Genomic DNA, 22,877 nt, shown 5'->3' on the forward strand with positions numbered 1-22,877 from the left:
TGACTCTATTGGACTCCATGGACTGTAACCTGCCAGGCTCCTCTGTCCCTGGGATTTTCCAGGCAAGAATACTGAAGGGGGTTGCCATTCCCTCCTCAAGGGGATCTTGCCAACCCAGGGATCAAACCAGCATCTCCTACATTGCAGGCAGATTCTTTACTGCTGTGCTCCTGAGGAAGCCCCCTTAGTTCCCTGACCAGGCATCAAACCTATGCCCTGTGCAGTGGACGTGGGGAATCTTAACTGAACCGCCAGGGAAATCCCAACAAATGGTATTTTCTTAAAGATGAGTTGCAATGTAGAATCTGAAAATGAATTTTCCTTACTCTGCTATGTGAAATATAGTGGTCTGTCTGGCACTTGGAGTGGGTCTTTTGCCCTTGCATGATCTTGTATCATTTCTTATCCCTCGTTTGAAAATGCTGGTTCAGTGAGTCACGCAGACCTTCTCAGTAGACAGTGGAAAGCTCCACTGTATACTCCTGGGAGAATGAGAGTGGAAAAGGCAATTCATGTTACAGTGTATCAGTTTGGACCCTGGAAAATCCCTGAAGGGTCATGTGGACCCTTCAGGGGTCCCCTGAGCACACTTTGAGAACTGCTGGTCTGCAGTATAAATTGAATGGTCACTGACGACAAAGCCCTGTAAGAGGACACAAAAGAAATAAAAAATTAAATCCGATGATCTTAACACTTGAAAAGTATGTTTCATTCAGTATGTGAAATTAGGGAAAGGCCAAAAAAAAAGAGAAAACACAGATCACTTAAGTTTGCTAAGCATTAAGAAAAAGCAAAAGCACTTTGGGTCTCATTCTCTGTGTGTGAGTGATGACTGACCTGGGCAGCCATTCATGACCCCCAGTCACATCCATGCCGTGGCTCCTAGGCCAGCCTCCTGTGAACTGATTTCTACTGGAGAAGCTGGGGTGACCAGAAGCATGTGGGGGCCGATGTGGGAGGGAGACAGAAAGAAAGGTAGGCTTGGGGGAGGCCCTGAAGGAAGAGTAGGATACAGTTTAGTGGAGGGGGGAGGTGTCCAAGCTGAGAAAGGACCACCATTATTCCCTCCAGTCCCCCAAAGAAGGATGAAGGCAGCTTGCACTGTGTGCAGCCAGTCAGAGCCAAAGACAGGCTTCAGAGGGGCCACTCGGGTCTGAACTGGCTCTTGACCAGGTGGCTGGCGTGCCCTGCATCGGCCGGACTAAGCTGTAAATGTGCTTCCGCAGCACTGTCCAGCTCTGTCATCTCTGCCCACTTGTTTTTTCTTTTCCTGATAACGTACATGATTGAAGCACTCTTCGTACTTCAATATGTGTATTTTATGCAGTAAAGTACACATATAGCCCTATAACTTTTTATGTAATATTCTTGTGTACTCGCCACCCAAATAAAGATAAAGAACTTTTCCATCACACCCGCACATTTTCCCCAATTCCTTTCCAACTGAGTATCTTTCCACCCCTGCACTCAGAGGAAACCACCGTTCAGTCTTCTGAACCACAGGTGACTATTATCTGCTCTTGAATGTCGTCTGAATGTGATCAGTCATTCATTCGGTATGGTATGCATGTTGTTTTTGTAACATTTATTGATTTGGCTGTGCTGGGTCTTAGTTGCGGCATGTGGGATCTTAGTTCCCTGACTGGGGATTGAACCCAGGCCCCCTGCATTGCATCTTAGACATTGGACTGCCCAGGAAGTCCTGATATTCATGTTGGTTTTGAGAGTTATCCATGTTGTTGCACTTAACAACAGTGCTTTCTTTTTCTTTTTCTTTTTTTTTTAATCCATGAGTAGTATTTTACCCTGTGAGTATACCACAGTTCATTTATCTTTTTTCTTATTGATAGACTTTTGGATTGTGTGTGGGTTCAGGCTATAATCTTCTGTGGATGCTATCAACATAAATGCCTGCAGTTCATGTTCTAGGGGATGGTGCTGAGGTGGAGTTGCTGCATTGTATACTAAGTGTGTTGGGCTTTATTGGAGACCACAGCAGAATACACATTCTTTTCAAGCTAGCATGAACATTCGCCAAGAGATACGGCTTTCTGGGCCATAAAACACAGTTTAACAAATTTAAAATAATAGAAGCTATATAATGTCTGTTGTCAGACTTACAATGGCATTAAACTGGAAATAAATAACAGATAACTGGAAAATACAAAAATACATGGAGATTAAACAACATGCTTCTAAATAAAACCTGGGCAAAGAAGAATGCGTGCATGCTAAGTTGCTTCAGTCATGTCTGGCTGTCTGTGACCCTATAGACTCTAACCCGCCAGGCTCCTCTGTCCATGAGATTTTCCAGGCAAGAATACTGGAGTGGGTTGTCATTTCCTCCTCCAGGGGATCTTCCCAACCCAGAGATCAAACCTACATCTCCTGCATTGGCAAGCAGATTCTTTACCACCAGCACAATGAGAAAATTTAAAATATTTTGAACCAAATGAAAATGAAAACATAACTTATCAAACTTTGTGGGATACAGCCAAACATTGCTTGGGGAACACTTACAGCAGTGAATGCATATATAAGAAAAGAAGAAAGACCCAAAGTTTCTACCTTAGGAAATTAGTGAAAGAAGAGCAAATCAAATCCAAAACAAGTAGAAAAAAAGAAATAATAAGAATGAGAGCAGAAATCAGTAAAATAGGAAATCAACAAAACAAAAAACTAGTTCTTTGAAAAGATCAATAAAATTGATAAGCCTCTAGCCAGGCTAAGAAAAAACAAGAGAACACAAATTACCAATATCAGAAATTAAATTGAAATCATCACTGCTGACTCTATGGGCATTAAAAAAGTATTAAAAGAATACTGTGAACAACTTATGCCTACAAATTCTTAATTTAGATAAGTTGGACCAATTCCTTAAAAGACATGTTGCTGGCCAAAATCTTGGCTTTCTCTGCACACCAAAGACAAATAAAAAAATACAGAGACAGAGTTTGTAGGCAATAGAAAGGTCGCTTTGATTCTCAGCCAGCAGAGAGGGGAATACAGTAGGCTCATGCCTCAAGAACTGTCCTCCTTCCATGAGGAGTCTAGAGGCTTATATAAGATGAGTGCTAGCAGTCAGGAGTCAGTGATGAGGAACAAAGGTGTTAGGATTTTGTTCAAAGACACTCATAGGCTCACGTCAGTCACCCAGTAATTGAGTCCGGCAGTCCAGTGGTTCTGCAGCCTTCTTTCTGATGTGTAAAAAAGAGGAACTACAAAGGGAAGAGGGTGTTGTAAGGCTAAGCAAAGGGTAATTAATACACGTGAAATGTAGCTCTTGCAGACTTAGGGAGCAGAAAAGCAAACTTAGTTACAGACACGCAGAGTAAGGAACAGTTAAAGTAAAAAAGCTAAGAATGTTCAGGCCTCCTCACTGTTTTCTTTATCTTCTTTGTTTGCAGGAAAGAGAAAGAAGGGAGGAAGGGAAATAGGTGTTGCTCTTGTCTGGCTGAGGACAGAACCTCAGTTTTGCTATTTGACAATCACTAGCTGTTCAGGGCAGGGGCCCAGCTATCTCCTTCAAATTTCCTTTGAGAGACATGAACCCTAAGAAATCTTTAGTGGGGTGATGAGGGACAGACTGTCTGTCTTCCATAACTTCTTCAGTGCTGGCCTGGGACTCATAGACCCTACCTAGTGGGGGTCACGGAGCACTCATCCTGTTTTATTAAGGGGCCCCTGGGTGAGTTTTGTGGTTATTCCCACAGGATCTGTTTAGGGGAGTGACTGTAATCTCTACATCATCATTATCTTGATGTAAAACTGTTGTTATCTGGAGGAGACAAAACTTAACAGACAGTTTAAAAAAAAAAAAACAGAGGCCATAGATGAGTAAAAGAGTTATTGTAGCTAGAGGCCAAAGAAGAAGAAGCAAGATACATTTGATGACAATTTTGACTGTGATTCAGATAGGCTCAGTGCTTGGGTCTTCTTGTCCAAACGAATGGAGCAATTTGGACTCGGAAATAGTTGGAGGAATGACAACCTGCACAATAATAGACAAAATAGAAAAAAATTATCCGGATGCTAATTTAGACTTAACAGTAGACTTAACATTAGACTTAACATTGAGGAGACTTGTAGCCAGGTAGCCGGTTGTCTGGGTTTATCTAAGTAGGTCTTAACCTTTAATGTGGCTGTTGGTCATTACACATGTGTTTGTTTTTTTGTTTTTGTCAACACATGATCCAGAGCAATTTCATTGTCTAAACATATAATAGTTACAAAAAGAGACCTTTAGAAAGTAAGGTTGTAGTCAGCAGCTGCTAGCAGACTTTGTTTTTAGAATGGCTGATGGCATCCTAAGTCTGACACAGCTCAGGAGACTCGAGTTTTTAACAATATAGGACTTGTCTGAAATACCATTGTGTCACCTAGTTATTTCCATAACTACTCTATTTTGACTTTAATTGTAATTTTTCCTTGTTAGCCAAAGTGATTGTAACCATCAATGATGTTAATGTTTCTCTAGGTATGAGAAGATGTAAAAATCAGGGCTCATAAAAATCTTCTCCTGAAAGTGTCTATCTGAAGGTCTCTTCTGCCAGTTTTTCCAAAGCACAGAGTGCCTCATTCCTAATTTCAATCTTAAACTCCTTTCAGGGGGTATTGAAGGTCAACAGCTTCAGTGGCCATGATTTAATCTTTGTAGAGGTAGATGGCAATTGCCAACTTGCAGTTGGCAGAGCCCCTTCAGGGTCATGAATCTGACCATAGTTTGGGGATATTACATGACCATTTTGTCCCATGGTGCTAGGAATGCTCATTCCCAGATCTGGTGAAGGTTTCGTTGACAGGTCACTCAATGTGCTATTACTGGACTAGGCCATAAAACAGTATTCAAGATTCTCTGGACTACCTGTACTTACTAGTCCTTGTGGTCCAGGAAAATATTCCCTTTTGTTGTTTCTTCCCATATCTAGACTTATACTGTTACAATCGTTGACCTTATATGGAACTGCATTTCTGATCAACTGCTCTAAGTCATCTAGTCATCATTATTTTTGTTGGAGGACTGGTTACACACTGGGTACAGTAAGAAACAATAATCTTATAAAATAGGACCTAAGTAGTGCAGCTAATAACACTGAAAAAGTCATAGTGTAACAGGGAGACAAAAGCATAAGCAATTTGGAAACAAAGGACAAATTAAACAATGATTAATATATACATTGAAGTGAAGTCGCTCAGTCGTGTCCAACTCTTTGCAGCCCCATGGACAGTAGCCTACCAGGCTCCGCCGTCCATGGGATTTTCCAGGCAAGAATACTGAAGTGGGCTGCCATTTCCTTCTCCAGGGGATCTTCCCAACCCAGGGATCAAACCCAGGTCTTCTGCATTGCAGACAGACGCTTTACCGTCTGAGCCACCAGGGAAGCCCTGATATGATTAATATAACTAGTTATAATTCAGTTGCAGTAAACCATCAAGTCCATAGGAGAGCCAGTTGGAGAAGCTAAACTCTAGCAGGATCAGATAGGGTGGAAGAGAAAATGTTTTATCTTTGTTTTTATCAACCTGTTGTAGCTCACAGCATAAAAGAAAAGATATTTTTGAAAAACAGAGATTCAAGCTAGTATATTTTCTAAAGTCACAAAGTAATAAATCATATGTATCAGTTCATTCAGTCCCATGTAATTGAATTCTGATGACTCTTAATGACATGCCTATATTAATTAGATCAATAAATTTAAACATTAATACCAGTATCAACTTAATATTGGGTATTTCCCAGTTTATGTGAGCCTGAAATTCATTTTGGTCAGTTTATTTAAATGTAGCATCTTTTCTTAAACAATTATATAGAGCTCCTTATGAATTTAATTTCAATATTACCTTTCAGAAATAGAGATAATCTCATGTAGAATGGGTACACAGACATAAATAGGCAGACAAGAGATCTGATGGCTTCACTTAAAAGCTTAGTAATGAATCAGGCATTACAAGATAAGTTTAATAGTTTATCAGGTACTTATGACCTGTATTCATATTCTGGTTGAGACATTTGCAAGACAAAGACGGTTGTTTAGTTTTTCAACGAACGGTTTTGTCACCTTAAGTTACTAAAGTCAGTGACAAAATTTTTAATCAAACTGAAATTTATTTTACAAGTTCTATATTTTGTAACTTTAGAGTTTAAACGATTATGCCTTCAACGGTTTGTATAAGGCATTCAGCAAAGGCCTTTCTGAATTTATAAATTAAACCAAAGCAGAATTACTGTTTTTATTTTTATTAGCCCTTGTATGTTAGTTTCCAGTTTTTACTTATTTTGTATGGCGCAGGTAACTCTACTGGTTTATTCAGTGTGTTAATATTTTCTTAGTGGCAATCTATATGCCTTATCTATCCCACAATATAAGAGTTGTAACCACCTGATATAAAGCTTAAATATATTAATTTTATATACCTTTATCTAAATTCCACCAACTTTTATAACTTTAGTTTTCATTTGGATCCAATCATCAAGCTTTTATCTTGGGGGAGAGTTTAGAAGGCTTTTTCTTTTTGTTCCTTACTTTATCTACTTGTTATAAAAGGTTCTGGGATCCCCAGAGTCGGGTAGAGCCCAGGAAGGCAGGTCCTTTCTCCTTTTGATAAGATTAGAGCTCCTGTTAGAGCAATCAGCTCAGCTCTCTGTGCAGAGGTGGAGGGGCGGGGAGTGCAGGCAGGGCTGCTGCGACAACTACCTACTGCTCCGTAGCTACTCTGTAGCTGCTCCGTATCCTGCATACGTCTGACCCTCCTTCCCTAAACTACTGCCATCAGTAAAGAAGTGCCAGTCAGCCTCACTCAGAGGCTTACCTGTCAAATCCAGTTGACTGGGGTAAGTGGTCTTCAAAACCTCCAGGCAGTTCTGGAGGATCTCCTTCTTAGAGAGTGAGGGAAGCAGGGTAGCAGAATTTAAAACATTGGTCACTCCAATGGTGACATTGGGATCATCAAGGAGGATTGCCTTATGTTTTCCCATCCTCTCTGACGTTAACCAGTATCCACCCTTTTGTTCCAAGAGGACCAGGACTTAATGTGGGATGTTCAATGTCGTTGTATTGTTGCAGGAAAGGGACCCCTTCCAGGGCCCAAAACTGGGCTCTTGTCTAACACTCGGAAATGAATTGTCCGAGGAGACACATCTGCTGACAAAGCAAGAGATTTTTTTGGGAAAGGGCGCCCGGGTGGAGAGCAGTAGGATAAGAGAACCCAGGAGAACTGCTCTATCACATGGCTTGCAGTCTCGGGCTTTATGGTGATGGGATTAGTTTCCGGGTTGTCCTTAGCCAATCATTCTGACCCAGAGTCCTTCCTGGTGGTGCACGCCTTGTTCAGCCAAGATGGATGCCAGAGAGACGGATTCTGGGAGGTGGTCAGACAGGTAGTGCCTCCTTTTGACCTTTCCCAAACTCTTCTGGTTGTTGGAGGCTTATTAGTTCCCTGTTCCTTACCAGGACCACCTGTCATAAAACAACTCATGCAAATGGTTACTATGGTGCCTGGCCAGGGTGGGCGGTTTCAATCAGTGTGCTCCCCCTAACAGTATGGGCAAAGTGAACCTTTCTGTAGATCACAGGTGGTGGCCACTGCTTGTAAGCAAGGGAGCCAGCTGGCAGCTGTCGTGTCCAGCTGTTTTGAAAGATAAGCTACTGGTCAGGGAATGTCTCCCACCAGTTGTATAAGTATGCCCAGGGCCATCCCCTGCCTCTCATGCACACATAGTTTGAATTCATTCTGGAGATCAGGCAGGCCTAGGACCAGAGCAGTCATGAGTTTCAGTTTCAGAGTTTTGTAAGCTTTTTGACAGTGTATGTGTTAGTCACTCAGTCTTGTCCGATTCTTTGGAACCCCTAGACTGTAGCCTGCCAAACTCCTCTGTCCATGGAATTCCCCAGGCAAGAATACTGGATTGGATTGCCATTCCCTTCTCCAGGGGATCTTCCCAACCCCGGTCTCCTGCATTGCAGGCAGATTCTTTACCATCTGAGCCACCAGGGTAGCCCTTTGGCAGTATCCCATCCAAACCAAAAGTTCAGAATCTGCACCTTTCAAAGTATGGTCTAATGGCTTTGCAGTTAGCCCCAAATTTGGTATCCTTTTGTGACAAAATCCCACAATTCCTAGGGACCCTGGAGTTGTCAGTGGCTTTTTGGTTTGTGCTCTAGAAACTTGTTTGTTAGTTTCTCTAATTTTGAAAGGGCCCATCATTTGGTCACCAATAAATTGTATCTCAACAGAGATTCAAGCCATTGTTGTTGTTCAGTCACTCAATTGTGTCTGACTTTTTTTGACCCCATGGATTGGCTCCTCTCTTCATGAATTGTCCAGGCAAGAATACTGGAGAGGGTTGCCTTTTCCTTCACCAGGGGATCTTCTCAACCCAGGGATCAAATCCGTGTCCCTTACGTCTCCTGAATCAGCAGGTGGGTTCTTTACCACTAGTGCTCGTGTAAGATGAGAATTCGAAGTCAGGGGTCAGAGATGAGGAACAAAATGTTACAAACTTGTTCAAAGACAGTCACAGGCGGGCATCAGTAACCCAGTAATTGAGTCTGGCAGTTCAGTGGCTCTGTGGCCTTCTTTCTGATATGTTTTATAAAAAAGAGGAACCATAAGGTTAAGAGAGTGTTGTAAGGGTAAGCAAAGGATAATAGGTGCAAAATGTAGCTCCTGCAGAGTTAGGGGGCAGAAAAGCAAACTTAGTTACAAACATACAGAGTTAGGAGCAGTTAAAGTAAAAGAAACTAGGAATGTTCAGGCCTGCTCACTGTTCTTTTTATCTCCTTCGTTCTCAGGAAAACTCATTCCTCTTTTTCCTTTCCCCTGCAACAGACACAATTTGCCAAAACTCACACCAGTAGAAATAGACAACTTGAATAGGCCTACATTAATTAAAGAAATTGAATCGATAATTAATAACCTTCTAAAACAGAAAGCACCAGGCCTGAATTCACCAGTCAATTCACCAGATGAAATTCTGACAGACATTTAAGGAGGAAATTGTAACAATTCTCTATAATCTCTTTCAGAAGGTAAAAACAGAGGCAATACTTCCTAACTCATTCTGGGAGGCTGTTATTACCCTATTACCAAAACCAGACAGAGACATTACAAGAAAACTGTAGACCAATACTTCTCATATACGTGTAAAATTTTTCAACAAAATATTAGCAAATCAAATCAACAACATATGAAATGAATTACATACCACAGCCAAGCAGGCTTTATCTTAGCTATGCAGGACTGAATCAATATTCAAAAATCCATTAATGCAATCCATCACATGAACAGGCTAAAAAAGACAAATCACATGATCATATTAATAGATGCATTTGACAAAATCCCAATATAATCACAGCACAGAGTTCTTGGTTAAAACTCTCAGGAAACTAGAAATAGAGAGGAACTGCATCAACTTGATAAAGAATGTCTACCAAAAAACCAACAGCTAGCATCGTACTTAGTGGTGAGAATCTCAGGGCTTTCCCACTGATGTCAGGTACAATCAAGGATGTCCTCTCTCGTGACTCTGGTACTGAGCATTCTATCTATTCAGTAAGACTAATAAGAAAAAGAAATAACAGGTACACAGATTGGGGAGGAAGGAATAAAACTGTTCACAGACGACATGATCATCTGTACAGGAAAATCTAAACAATCAACAAAAAACTCCTGGAATTAAGGGATTAGAACAAGGTTGCAGGATCCTGGAACTAAGTGATTAGAGCAAGGTTGAAGGATACAAAATTTATTAACTTGACATTAAAGTCTATCACTTTTTTTATACACCAGCAATGAACAAATAGAATTTGAAATTAAGAACACAATACCATTTAATTAACACCCTCCAAAATTAAATACATATAGATCTAACAAAATGTCTGCAAAATCTATATGAGGAAAGTACAGAACTTTGATAATGAAATCAAAGAAAAATGAAATAAATGGAGAGATATTCTGTGCTTATAGACAGACTCAGTACTGTCAAGATGTCAGTTCTTCCCAACTTGATCTGTAGATTCTATGCCATCTCAGTCAAAACTCTTATGTTATGGACTTTGGCAAACTGATTCTAAAGTTTATTCATAGGGGCAAAAGACCTAAGATAGCCAACACAACTTTGAAGGAGAAGAACAAATTCAGAAGACTGTCACTACCCAACTTCAGTACTTACTGTAAAGCTACAGCAACCACAGCAGTGTGATATTGGTGAAAGAAAAAGCAAATACATCAATGGAACAGAATACACAGCTCAGATATAGACCTACCTAAGTATAGTTAGGGCTTCCCTGGTGGCTCAGAGGTTAAAGCGTCTGCCTGCAATACGGGAGACCCGGGTTCGATCTCTGGGTTGGGAAGATCCCCTGGTGAAGGAAATGGCAACCCACTCCAGTACTCTTGCCTGGAGAATCCCATTGAGGGAGGAGCCTGGTAGGCTACAGTCCATGGGGTCGCAAAGAGCCTGATGCGACTTCACTTTCACTTTTCAAGTATAGTTATGCTTTTGAACTGTGGTGTTGAAAAAGACTCTTGAGAGTCCCTTGGACTGCAAGGAGATCCAACCAGTCCATCCTAAAGGAGATCAGTCCTGGGTGTTCATTGGAAGGACTGATGCTGAAGCTGAAACTCCAATACTTTGGCCACCTCATGTGAAGAGTTGACTCATTGGAAAAGACCCTGATGCTGGGAGGGATTGGGGGCAGGAGAACAAGGGGACGACAGAGGATGAGATGGCTGGATGGCATCACCGACTCGATGGACTTGAGTTTGAGTGAACTCCGGGAGTTGGTGATGGACAGGGAGGCCTGGAGTGCTGTGATTCATGGGGTCGCAAAGAGTCGGACACGACTGAGCAACTGAACTGAACTGAACTGAAGTATAGTTAGCTGATCTTTGACAAAGGAGCAAAGGTAATACAATGGGACAAAGATGGTCTCTTCAACAAATAGTGCTGGAACAACTGGACATACACATTAAAACAGACCTTACACCCTTTACAAAAATTAATTCAAAATTATAAAACTCATAGAAGATAACATAGCAGAAGCCCTAATGGCCGTGGGTATGGTGATGCCTTTTTTGATGCAATGCCAAGGCACCTTCCATGAAAGAAATCATTGATGACCTCAGTTCAGTTCACTCACTCAGTCATGTCTGACTCTTTGCGACCCCATGAATCACAGCACTCCAGGCCTCCCTGTCCATCACCAACTCCTGGAGTTTACCCAAACTCATGCCCATCGAGTCAGTGATGCCATCCAGCCATTTCATCCTCTGTTGTCCCCTTCTCCTCCCACCCTCAATCCTTCCCAGCATCAGGGTCTTTTCAAATGAGTCAACTCTTCACATGAGGTGGCCAAAGTATTGGAGTTTCAGCTTCAGCATCAGTCCTTCCAATGAACACCCAGGACTGATCTCCTTTAGGATGGACTGGTTGGATCTCCTTGCAGTCCAAGGGACTCTCAAGAGTCTTTTTCAACACCACAGTTCAAAAGCATCAATTCTTCAGTGCTCAGCTTTCTTGAAAGTCCAACTCTCACATCCATACATGACCACTGAAAAAACCATAGCCTTGACTAGATGGACCTTTGTTGGCAAAGTAATGTCTCTGCTTTTGAATATGCTATCTAGGTTCGTCATAACTTTCCTTCCAAGGAGTAAGCGTCTTTTAATTTCATGGATGCAATCACCATCTGCAGTGATTTTGGAGCCCAGAAAAATAGTCTGAAACTGTTTCTAGTGTTTCCCCATCTATTTCCCATGAAGTGATGGGACCGGATGCCATGATCTTAGTTTTCTGAATGTTGAGCTTTAAGCCAAGTTTTTCACTCTTCTCTTTCACCTTCATCAAGAGGTTTTTTAGTTCCTCTTCACTTTCTGCCAAAAGGGTGGTGTCATCTGCATATCTGAGGTTATTGATATTTCTCACAGCAATCTTGATTCCAGCTTGTGCTGCTTCCAGCCCAGCATTTCTCATGATGTACTCTGCATAGAAGTTAAATAAGCAGGGTGACAATATACAGCCTTGATATACTCCTTTTCCTGTTTGCAACCAGTCTGTTGTTCCATGTCCAGTTCTAACTGTTGTTTCCTGACCTGCATACAGGTTTCTCAAGAGACAGGTCAGGTGGTCTGATATTCCCATCTCTTTCAGAATTTTCCACAGTTTATTGTGATCCACACAGTCAAAGGCTTTGGCATAATCAATAAGGCAGAAATAGATATTTTTCTGGAACTCTCTTGCTTTTTCTATGATCCAACAGATGTTGGCAATTTGATCTCTGGTTCCTCTGCCTTTTCTAAATCCAGCTTGTACACCTGGAAGTTCTCAGCTCATGTTCTGTTGAAGTCTACCTTAAGGATTTTGAGCATTACCTTGCTAGCATGTGAAACGAGCTCAATTGTACGGTAGTTTGAACTTTCTTTGGCATTGCCTTTCTTTGGGATTGGAATGAAAACTGACCTTTTCCAGTCCTGTGGCCACTGCTGAGTTTCCCAAATTTGCTGGCATATTGAGTGCAGCACTTTCACAGCATCATCTTTCAGGATTTGAAATAGCTCAACTGGAATTCCATCACCTCCACTAGCTTTGTTCATAGTGATGCTTTCTAAGGCCCACTTGACTTCACATTCCAGGATGTCTGACTCTAGGTGAGTGATCACACCATCGTGATTATCTGGGTTGTGAAGATCTTTTTTGTACAGTTCTTCTGTATATTCTTGCCATCTCTTCTTAATATCTTCTGCCTCTATTAGGTCCATACCATTTCTGTTGTTTATTGAGCCCATCTTTGCATGAAATGTTCCCTTCGTATCTCTAATTTTCTTGAAGTTTTAATTTTATTGATGACCTAGACTTCACTGGAGAAGGCAATGGCACCCCACTCCAGTACTCTTGCCTGGAAAATCCCATGGACAGAGGAGCCTGGTAGGCTGCAGTCCATGGGGTCGCTAAGAGTCGGATACGACTGAGTGACTTTACTTTCACTTTTCACTTTCATGCATTGGAGAAGGAAATGGCAACCCACTCCAGTGTTCTTGCCTGGAGAATCCCAGGGATGGGGGAGCCTGGTGGGCTGCCGTCTATGGGGTCGCACAGAGTTGGACACGACTGAAGCAACTTAGCAGCAGCAGCAGACTTCATTAAAATTAAATACTCTACCCTGCAAAAGACAATGTCTAGAAAATTATGATAAGCCACAGACCTTTAGCAATCTGATTAAGGACTGTTATCCAAAATATACAAAGAAGTCTTAAAACTTAAAGACAAGGACTTCCCTGGTGGTACAATGCGTAGAAATTTGCCTGCCAATGCAGAGGACATCGGTTTCATCCCTGGTCTGGGAGGATTCCACGTGCCGTGGCGCAGCTAAGCCCTCGGGCCACAAGAGAAATCACCACAATCATAAGCTTGTGCACAGAAATGAGTAGTAGCCTCTGCTCACCACAACTAGAGAAAGCCATGAGCAACGATGATGATCCAGCACAGCCAAAAAGAAATAAAATTAATAAATAAAAATTGTAAAACTTAACAAGAAAACAACCTGTTAAAAAAGATTAAATACCTTGACACCTCACCAAAGAAGACATACAGATGGCAAATACACATAATAAAAGATGCTTCATATCATATGTCATCAGGGAAATACAAATCAAAATGAAAATGAGATACCAGAACACACTTATTAGAATAACCAGAATCTTCAACATTGCATGGTCCACCTCTCACACCCATACATGACTCCTGGAAAAACCATAGCTCTGACCATAGAGACCTTTGTCAGCAAAGTGATATCTCTGTTTTTTTAACATGCTGTCTAGATTGGTCATAGCTCTTCTTCCAAGGAGCAAGCGTCTTTTGATTTCATGGTTGCAGTCACCATCCAGAATGATTTTGGAGCCCAAGAAAATAAAATCTGTCATTGTTTCCACTTTTTCCCTTTTATTTGCCATGAAGTGATGAGACTGGGTGCCATGATCTTAGTTTTTTGAATGTTGAGTTTTTAAGCCAGCTTTTTCACCCTCATCAAGAGGCTCTTTACTCCCTCTTTGCTTGCAGCAGCTTTATTAATAACTGCTCAAACTTGGAAGTAACAGATGTCCTATGTACATGAATGGATAAAGAAACTAGTACATTTAGATAATAGAACATTTCAGTGCTTAAAGGACGTGGGCTATTAAGTCATAAAAGATAGGGAGAAACCTTAAATGTCTATTACTAAGTTAAGAAAAAAAAAGAAGAAGAAGCTAATCTGAGAAGATCATACACTGTATGGTTCCAACTACGTAACATTCCGGAAAAGGCAAAACTGCAGAGACAATAAAAAGATGGGTGGTTGGGGTGGAGTGGTAGGATGACCAGGCAGGGCAGAGGGGGTTAAGGCAGTGAAATGACTGTGTATGAGGCCATAAAGCTGAGTAGATGCCATTGTCCATTTGTGCAAACCCTCAGTGCCTGCACAACTGAGAAAAAGGCCTAATATAAACGGTGGGCTTTTGGTGTCTTTCATGTGTCAGTTCATTGTAATGATGTGTCGGTTCATCAGTTCTAACAAATATACCCTCTGGGGGGGGGACGTTGATAACGGGGCAGGCTATCCCTGAGTGGGCGACAGGATATATTGTCAATTTCTGTGTCTTCTTCTCAATTGTGCTGTGAACCTAAAACCGCTCTAAAATTTTCGTGTTAACTGAAAAAAAAAAAAAAGACATCTAGGATGTTTTGATCCCAGGACATAAAGATGTGGTTGCAAACATCCTCTGCTCCAAACATCCTTCATTTGTAATCTGTGTGGTCAAAAGGAAACAGGTGGTCTTTATTACCATTGATTGGATGCTTCCTTCTCTGTCTCTGATCATTCCCTCCCAGGATCCTGTGGATCCTCTTGTTTCCTGGGTTCTGCCCCTTGAGCCAGCCTCTTGCCCCTCACTCAGGCCAGCCTCATAACCCAGCTCCTGTAGCAGGGTGCCACCCACTCCTGACTTGCTGTCTCTTCCTGTGGGATCACTGGTTCACGCCTTATCCGTGTACTCAGTGTTCACCAGAAACTCATGGAGAAACCCGTTCATGTCAGGCTCTGTTCCAGGTGCTAGTGTCCCAGAGATGCTTACAAGGAGGTCCTGCCTTGGTAGAGCTTATATCCTGCTGAAGGAGACAGACAGTATATAGCTCCCCCAAACAAGGAAGAGAATTTGAACAGGTATAGAGGAGTGAAGAGTGAAGAAGAGTCCTAGGGAGGACTGCTTTGAAAAAGAACCCTTTAGAATTATAGGGTTAGAAATAATATACACATACACACACACACACACACACACACAGAACAACAACAACAAACAACGAATAGGTTTAACAGCAGGTTGGATAGAGCTGAGCATATGATTAGTGAACTGGAGGGAAAGTCAGAAAAAGCTACACAGAGAACAAATAGAGAAAGGGTGAGCAATTTTGGAGAGACACAGTGATAAGATCTCACAGCTGCAGAAGAAGGGAAGTTAGTTTTCAGAAATTTCGGGGCATTTCAATACATCCAGCTGTACAATGGAGAAGGAAATGGCAACCCACTCCAATGTTCTTGCCTGGAGAATCCCAGGGACGGGGGAGCCTGGTGGGCTGCCGTCTATGGGGTCGCACGGAGTCGGACACGACTGAAGCGACTTAGCAGCAGCAGCAGCAGCAGCAGCTGTACAATAAACGAGAAAAATCAGAATTGACTTAGTTGTAAAGAAGTTAAATGTCATTACGTTAAAGAATTTTTTGAAGTCTTAGCATTTTATGTGCTGTGAATTTTTGAGATGGAGAATGAAACTTCGGAAGCAAGGATGTTCATAGATACAAGTAGATGGAACTTAGGGATCATAGTTATTAAAATAGAATTATTAGGAGGCCCTGGAGTTGTCTTAATTGATGAGCTAAATAAGCAGATGAACTTACCGAGGAAGGATGTGTGGAGCCACTTTCAATCCTGGAGAAACTTCGATCACTAACTGATGAACTTCGTGACATCTGATGTTTTACTTCACCATCCGTAAAATGGTTCCGATATCTCCCCTTTAGGCTATTGTGCTGTTTGAAAAAGATTTCTCAGTAAAACATCCAAAACAGAGTGCAGGCTTCGTGGCTGGAGGGTAGTAACGATTCACGAACCGTCAGCTGAACCCAAAGTTCATGGGGAAAGTAAACATGACCTTATTTATTAACGCAAAACAGAAAAAGCTCACAGACTTAGAGAATGAACTTATAGTTGCCAGGGATGAAGAAGGGTGTGGATAGATTGAGACTCTGGGGTTGACATGTACACATTGCTGTATATAGAATAGATAACCAACAAGGACCTACTATATAGCACAGGGAACTCTGCTCAATACTCTGCAATAACTACATGGGGAAAGAATTTGAAAAAGATGAGATACATATGTAAAACTGAATCACTTTGCTGTACAGCAGAAATTAATATAACATTCATTGTTAATCAACTATACTCCAATATAAAATAAATTAAAAACAAATTTTTTAAGTTCATGTGGAAAGTAAACATGCACAAATCACTAGAAAATACCTACGTGGAAGGAAATAAGGCAGAAAGAAGAGAACAAAGTCCAGATATGTACAAGATTATCACACACGGCACTTAATATGAGGAAGAGACATTTCAAATCGATGAAGGAAGGTTACCATTCACCAAACAGTGAACAACTGGCTGAGCAGCTGCAGTTTGAATTTCCATCAAAACTTAGTATAGAGGAATCAAATATTTTGATTTAAAAATAAGAAAATATAGGGGAAAGGGAGGGAGAAAAAGGTCTTTCTAAGCTAAACAAAACTATGAAAAGAAAAATCAAACATGTTTTAGCTGACAAAAGAGAAAATTTTGATATCCAAAGTAAAAACAAACAGGGAACAAAATTTTTTATTACCTGCAATAAGGAACTAATAAATATAAAACTGTAAAAACTGTAATACACACTTTATAATTCTACATCCCTGTGTACAGCAGATGTCCCTCTGTGTAGGAAGGGGGGCTTTGCACTATAACCAAGGTGTTTCCCCCTTGCTATTTTAGTTGCTTCACATCAGAATGTGTTTTAAGGGAAGTCCCTTCTTAAACAGCAGTGCTTTCTCAAAGTAAGCAAGTGAAGGTGAAAATCGAGCAGTAAAAATTTTCCTTGAAAAGCCCTTAAAGGGAGCCATGCACGAACGCTGCTAGGGGGTGGGGAGGAGGGGCACATGTCCGTGAACACAGCCTCCAATCCGGGTCTGTTCTGGCAGAATCTTAGGATTACTGATAGACAAGCTCGGCAGTTCTTCTAGGAATTTATTTACTTTTCTTCACTTGTTTGAAACAAGTTGTTTCAAACTTGTTCTATGTGAGAGGTTTTCATTACAGAGTATTAGTCCTAAAAGAAGGTGGAAAAGAAACAGCTGAGTTAGGGAGCTAATAAACGGTGATCCATCCTTGCTGTAGGATGCTCTGCAGGTGTGGAAAGATGAAGAAAATCTCTGTGTGCGCAAGCAGCAGGCTCTCCAAGATATCTTGAGAGGCAAGAGGTGGGTCAGAGTGAGACTATGTTAGTTTAAGTGTTGGCCGGTAGGGATATTCTTTTTTTTTTTTTTTTTAACTTTACAATATTGTATTGGTTTTGCCATATATCAACATGAATCCGCCACAGGTATACACGTGTTCCCCATCCTGGACCCTCCTCCCTCCTCCCTTCCTGTACCATCCCTCTGGGTCGTCCCAGTGCACCAGCCCCAAGCATCCAGTATCGTGCATCGAACCTGGACTGGCGACTCGTTTCATATATGATATTGTACACGTTTCAATGCCATTCTTCCAAATCATCCCACCCTCTCCCTCTCCCACAGAGTCCAATAACCCTGTATATGAGACAGCAAAAGAGACACTGATGTATAGAACAGTCTTTTGGGATATTCTTATTTAGTTGAATATGTATAGAGAAATTCTGGAAGGACTCCCAAGAAGTTAATAACCTACTAAAAACCTATTGGTTTTCTATTGGGTAGAGAAGATGCAAGAGTAAGGGGGCAATTTATTACTATCAACCTTTTAATATACTTTTAAAAATTGAACCATGGGAACTTCCCTGCTGGTCCAATGGTTGAGAATCCACCTGCCAATACAGGGGACACAGGTTTGACCTCTGATCCGGGAACTAAGATCACACATGCCGAAGGACAGCTTAGCCCTTGTGGCAAAACTACTGAACCTGAGCTCTAGAGGCTGCGAGCCACAACTTCTGAGCCCGAGTGCCGCAACTACCGAAACCTGTACGGCCAAGCCCGTGTTCCGCAAAGAGAAGCCACTGCAACGAGAAGCCTGCACACTGTAGCTAGAAAGTAGCACCCGCTCGCCGCAACTGGACGCAAGCCTATATGCAGTACTAAACAGCCAGCACAGCCAAAAACAATAAATAACTACAATTTAAAAATTTTTTAATAAAATTGAACTATATACATGTATTATCTAGTCCACAAATTACTTCTCAGAGCTCCTAACATAATCAGAAAAAAAAAGTTAACAACTTAATAGAAAAGTGTGCAAAGTATATGACTAGATACTTCCTGGGAAAACAAACAGGCACCAATCACAAACAGCTTTTAAACCTATGGAAGTATGCAAAGGCCATCACTTTAATGAGAGAGTCAATTGGAACAATACTAAGTTTTTTCAACAATATGCTGTATAGATCAAAAAGTTGGATAATGTGTCAGGATGGATATGAAAAATTGGGATTCTCGTGTGCTGCTGGCTGGCTTGTAAATAGGTGTAACTTCTCTGTTGAGCTGTGGGAAGTATCTGGTAAAATTCAGAATTCACATACCCTTTGATTCAGTAATTCACTTCTAGGAATTTACTTTAAATCCACCCCTATATGTCTGCCAAGACAGATGCATAAAGGTGTTTCCTGCAGCATTGTTCATAGTAGAAAAGCCTGGGAAAAAAAAACAAAATGCCCTTTCCATAGCCTATTTAAAGAATAGAGGACTTCCTTGGTAGTACAGTGGATAAGAATCTGCCTGCCAATGCAGGGGACACAGGTTCAATCTCTCCTCCTGGGTAATCCCGAACACCATGGAGCAACTAAGCCCGTGTGCCAAACTACTGAGTTTAGGGCCCAGGAGCCAGAACTACTGAAGCCTGTGTACCTCGAGCCAGTGCTCCGCAACAAGAGAAGCCATTGCAATGAGAAGCCCGTGCCTCGCAGCAAAGAGTAGCCCCTGATCACCGCAACTAGAGAAAGCCCAAGCTAAGCAATGGAGATCCAGGGCAGCCAAAAAACTTTTTTTAACAAAAGAAAAGGATCACCCAACAATAAAAAATATGGTTAAAAGATCTACAATCCAACAATAAAAGACGGTTCATCAAACAATAAAAAGAATAGAAAAAAATAAAACAACAAAAGAATCCAACAGTAGAAAAGAATACAGGAATCCACTATAACAGGCCAATTCTGTGTGCGCTTGTGTATATAATGCTCTCTGAGATGTTATAACATAAAAGGTAGGTCGTGAAATACCATGTACAAAATTATAGCTTGTGTATAGAAAGGATGAGGGACTCATATGTGGGCTTGGGTGAGATAGCTCTGAAGGCTACAGGAAATGCTTGGGACAGTGGTGGTCTCTGAGAAGGGAACTCTGGACTTGGGGGAAGTACCTGTGAAGGAGAGGGGACTCCTATGAAACAGACTTGCTGGGTGGGGAGGGGCTGTGAGAGGAGAGTTTTGAGAATGAGCTGGTGGCCCAGGAAAGCATGAGGTATGGAGTGGGGATGAAGCAGAGGTTATAGGAGTTTTCAGTGCACATTTATTTTCAAAATTTTAAAAGTAATGTGGCCTTATACCAGCTTCCCAGGTGGCTCAGACAGTAAAGAATCTGCCTACAGTGTAGGAGACCTGGGTTCCATCCCTGGGTCGGGAAGATCCCCTGGAGAAGGGAATGGCTACCCACTCCAGTCTGCTCCAGGAAATGAAACAGTTTTCACTTTGATGTGTTTCCAGTCTCTTTATATGTACCAGTGTCCACTGTTTCTTCCTGCTTTGCCACTTAACATGTATTTCACGTACATGTTTCATGTGTATTACAAGTAATGAATGCTCCTGACAGCAATCATTTTAAATTCCTTCATAGCGTTACAAGTGGTGACAGAGTAATTTATTTGAACAATAACTCCGTCATTTGTCACTCCCTTAGATTTCATTACCTTTTTCAGTGTTGTGTGTACATGGCATTTCTTCTTTAAAGAAAATTCCTTAGTACAGCTCCCCAGACATGGAACCTATGTTGTGTTGCTAAGGAGAACTTGAGGAAGTTTCTCATAGACAGTGTGAGAATCGGGAGTGGGGTCTGGAGTACGGTGATTACAGCAAACTGAAAGCAAACAGTAACCTAACTAAGTACACTGGAAAGTACAAGACTACAAAAGAAACTATAGAAGACACGAAGAAATGAAAAGACACCCAGTGTTTATAGATCTGAAGGTTTAATATTGTTAAGCTACCCATGGGCTTCCCTGATGGCTCAGACGGTAAAGAACCTTCCTGCAATTGAGGACACCCAGGTTTGATCCCTGAGTTGGGAAGATCCCTTGGAGAAGGAAATAGCAACCCACTCCAGAATTCTTGCCTGGAGATTTCCACAGACAGGGGAGTCTGGCAGGCTACAATAGGGTCTCAAAGAGTCAGACACAACTTAGCAATTAACACACACATACACACACACACACACAAGTCACCTATACTACACAAAAGCAATCTACAGATTCAATGCAATTCCTATCAAAATATTTCTGCTTTTTGCAGAAATAGAAAAATCCATTCTTGGGATCATATGGAATTTGAGTTGATTCTGAACAATTAAAATAACCTTGAAAAAGAAGAATAAAGTTGGAGGGCTCACACTTCCTGATTTCAAAACTTATTATAAAGCAGCAGTCATCCAAAAAGTGTGGTACTGGCATAACAACAGACTAGGAAGTCTTTTCAACAAATGGAGTTGGGAAAAACTGAAAGTCCACATGCAAAAGAATTAGTCCACATGCAAAAGAATTAAATCAGACCCTTACCTAAAACCATGTACAAGGAAATTAACTTGAAGTGGATTCAAGACCTAAAACTGTAAAACTCTTAGAAGAAAACATAGGAGGAAAGTTTCCTGACACTGGATTTGATAATAATATATTGGGTATGATACCAAAAACACAGGCAACAAAAAGAAAAGTAGATGAGCCAAATAAAAACTACATCAAACAAGACTTCTGCACATCAAAGGGCACAGTCCTCACAGTTAAAACTATGAATTGGGGGAAATATTTGTCAACCATATGTCTGATCATGAGTTAATGTCCAGAATATTTAAAGAACTCCTACAACTCAACAACAACAAAACCAACCAGATTTATTAATAGGCAAATGACCTGAACAGACATTTCTCCAGAGATAATATACAGATAACCAACAAGCTATGAAAAGATGATCAACAATACTGATATATTAGAGACATGGAAATCCAACTACAATGAGCTATCACCTCACATCCTTCAGGATGACTACTATAAAATAAAAATAATATGTTGGTGAGCATGCAGAGAAATTGGAACACTTGTAAAATGGACTTATTAGGCCTGTAAAATGGTGTAGCCACTGTGGAAAACAGTATGGTAGTTCCTCAAAAGAATTAAAATAGAATTACCATATGATCCAGCAATCCCACTTCTGGTACATACCCAAGAGAATTGAAAAGATATTTGCACACCTATGTTCATAGCAGCATCATTTACACTAGCCTAGAGGTGGAAACAACCCAAGTGTTCATCAAGGGATGAACAGATAAAGACAATGTAGCCTATACATATAGTGGAATAGTATTTGGTCTTTTTTTAAATTTTTTATTTTAATTGGAGGCTAATTACTTTACATGAATATTGACAAAGCTATACATTGACATGAATCAGCTATGGGTGTACATGTGTTCCCCATCCTGAACCCCCCTCCCACCTCCCTCCACACCCCATCCCCTGGGTCATCCCAGTGCACCAGCCCTGAGCACCCTGTCTCATGCATCGAACCTGGACTGGCGATCTGTTTCACATATGATAATAGTATTTGGTCTTAAAAAGGACTGAAATCCTGTCTCATACTACAACACAGATAAACCTCAGGTTCATTATACTAAGGGAAATAAGCTGGTCGTAATAAGACAAACACTGTATGATTCCAATTATCTGAGATATCCAAAGTACTCAAAGTCTGAAAACAGAAAATAGAATGGTGGTTACCAGGTGCTAGTGGGGAGGGGATGGGAAGTTGATTAATAGGAGCAAAGTTGTAGTTTTGCACGATAAAAATGTTCTAGAGTTCTGTTGTACAAAAATGTGACTAGTCTTAACATCACTGAACTGTACACTTAAAAGTGTACATTTATTTTAATTTGGTAAAAAGTGATAAATTTTCTGTTAAGAGCACTTTTGACCACATTTTTTTAAAATGAAAGCAAACTCAGAGATAAAAGCTCCATCTCTGAAATGAGGTGAGCTCAAGACAAAGATGAGATGAAACCCACACTCCCTTTAATGAGCTGATGCACAGTGTTTAGCGTAGTTGTTAGGAATAGTTGGGAAATGACTTCTGAGTAGCACCATAGAGCAGCTCAGAAAAGCATCCAGACTGAAATGTGCCATGCTCAAGCCGGTTACCCTTCTGGAGTCCTGGGGTGAAGTGAGTTAAAGTCGCTCACTCGCGTCAGACGGTTTGCCTCTGTAGCCCACCAGGCTCCTCTGTCCATGGACTTCTCCAGGCCAGAATACTGGAGTGGGTAGCCTATTCCTTCTCCAGTGGCTCTTCCAGACCCAGGAATTGATCTG

At 41.2% G+C, this 22,877-nt stretch overlaps 1 long non-coding RNA gene across 1 annotated transcript; it reads right to left on the reverse strand.

Annotated features, from left to right (window-relative positions):
* Positions 1-3,833: 3,833 nt before the first annotated feature.
* On the reverse strand, positions 3,834-9,547 carry LOC113895480. Its single transcript, XR_003511847.1, has 2 exons — positions 9,206-9,547; positions 3,834-3,991 (listed from the first exon to the last, which is right to left on the reverse strand). It is a non-coding gene; the product is annotated as an uncharacterized LOC113895480 (long non-coding RNA).
* Positions 9,548-22,877: the final 13,330 nt, after the last annotated feature.

This window comes from Bos indicus x Bos taurus, chromosome 1 (assembly GCF_003369695.1).
Source record: "Bos indicus x Bos taurus breed Angus x Brahman F1 hybrid chromosome 1, Bos_hybrid_MaternalHap_v2.0, whole genome shotgun sequence".
In the NCBI taxonomy this organism is placed as follows: Eukaryota; Metazoa; Chordata; class Mammalia; order Artiodactyla; family Bovidae; genus Bos; species Bos indicus x Bos taurus.